The sequence below is a fragment of the Parus major genome, chromosome 26, assembly GCF_001522545.3.
Source record: "Parus major isolate Abel chromosome 26, Parus_major1.1, whole genome shotgun sequence".
In the NCBI taxonomy this organism is placed as follows: Eukaryota; Metazoa; Chordata; class Aves; order Passeriformes; family Paridae; genus Parus; species Parus major.
In genome coordinates this window covers 337,658-339,515 of record NC_031795.1, presented here as the reverse complement: position 1 = coordinate 339,515, position 1,858 = coordinate 337,658, and the positions used below count along the sequence as shown (strand labels likewise).

Genomic DNA, 1,858 nt, shown 5'->3' with positions numbered 1-1,858 from the left:
AGCTCTGGGTTTAGGGGCTGAGCCATAGGGGGGCACCACTTTTCCCTGCAGTGGAGGAGGTGTGAGGAGATGCTGCTGGATGTGACACTCCATAAATAGCGCTGTGTTTACAGGAGCCTGCGAGCCTCGGCTTATTTCTCTCTGCACAGCAAACACATCATTCAGACCAAACCAAGCTCACCTTGCCCTGCTGCTGGCACAGCCCAGTGCCCAGAGGTGGCACAATGCCACAGTCCCCAACAGCCCTAGGAGGCTGGGACCCCCAGCTCTTTGCTGGCCACTTGCCCAAGGGGGCGAGCAGGCACCCCATGAGACAGCAGCTGATGGAAAAGCAGCCCTGGGTTGGGATGGTCCCACAGCTGATCCCATCCCTGCTGTGGGGTGTACAGGTTCTGATGAGGAGAGGGATGAGGGGCAGCCCCAGGGGACAGATCCAAGAGCTGGGACAGCTCTCCTGAGGCAGAGCAGAGCAGGGGACAGCTCCAGTCCCAAATCTCACCAGAGGAGGGAGAAAGGTGCAGATGGGAGTGGGGAGAGTCCCCTTGCCCCACGGCTGAGGTCCCGTTCCTTGCAGCATTTGGATAAACCAGCCGCGCTCCTGGGAGGTGATTTATGTAAGATAATTTATGTAAGATGAGCTTCGCAGGTGCCTGCTGCACAGCCGGGGTCCCTGGAGGGATTGGGTGGCTCAGCTCCATCAGTCAGATCGAGCCCCCAGACCCATTTTCTCTGCACTGCCCGGCCCGGGGAGGAGAACCGGGGGGTGACCATATTCCCTCAAACTTCTCCTAGAACCTTACAGAAGGTCCGGTCCGGTCTCAGCAGCAGTTCATTCGTGTACCCAGAGTGTGCGGACAGAACACAGCCCCTCCCAAGCCCGGCTCGGAGGATGAAGAGCCCTCCGGAGGTCTCACCCAGCGGTGATTTGGGTGAGGCAGTGCCAGCCAGAGACCGGGTGAGCATCAGAGCTCCCTGGGGCTCCGATTGTTGGGTTCTAACGCGGGGTCCCGGGGCCCAGCCCCGAGCAGCGCTGCCCGTGCCGGGGACGGGCCGGTTCTCGCCCACAGCAGCTCAGGCTCTGCCTCCGCCCTCCCTCCCTCCCCGCCCCGATCCTCTGCTCACACCCGACCTCAAAAACCGGTTTTCGCGTTAAAACCGGAGCCCGACTGGTGCTGGCAGCGTCGGGGCTGGGACCGACTCCGCTCCCCTCGGTCCTGCCGCTTCCTCCCGGCCCCCGGCACCCCCTCCCCCGGCTCTCCCGGTGCCGGCGAGCCCCGAATCGGGTCAGTCGCTCTTTAAAGGCTGGAAGGCGGCACCATGTGATGCTCCGGCTCCGGCGGGGAGCGGGGCAGCGCCTGCGGGAGCCGAGCGGTGCCGGGCACCGGGGACCGAGCGCAGCCCCGGCCAGCCCGGTCCCCCCGGCCGCCCCCAGCATGAGCCCCGCCTCGCCCTGCGGGGGGACAGCGCCGGCTCTGCGGGGGTGAGCGACCCCCAAAACGAGCCCTGGCTTTGCAGACAAGGTGAGAGGGGTCGGGGCCGGGAGCGGGGGCACGGCGGCTGCAGGGAGCAGCGCAGGGCAGGGAGGGCATCCAGCGAAGGGACAGCGGGGGGACAGCGGGGGGACAGCGGGGGGACAGCGGGGGGACAGCGGGGGTCCCGCCGCAGCTCCGTTCGCCCCGAGGGCTCCGACAGAGGCCCCGGGGCGGCCCCAGGGGCGGGGGACGCTGCCGCTCTCCCAGGACTGGCCGGCGGCTCCGGTTCCGTCTTCAGCGCCGGGAGCGGTCGCGCTGCGGGATGGAGGGAGCGGGATGGAGGGTGAGGGATGGAGGGTGAGGGATGGAGGGTGCGGGATGGAGGG

General features: G+C 67.0%; 1 protein-coding gene across 1 annotated transcript in view; it reads left to right on the top strand.

Annotated features, from left to right (window-relative positions):
• Positions 1-1,112: 1,112 nt before the first annotated feature.
• Positions 1,113-1,858, top strand: part of LOC107215040 (adenosine receptor A1) — a 26,978-nt gene continuing 26,232 nt past the window's right edge. The window contains exon 1 of the mRNA XM_015650975.2: positions 1,113-1,520. The gene's annotated coding sequence lies outside the window, so the exon portion shown is untranslated. The remainder of the gene's footprint in view (positions 1,521-1,858) is intronic.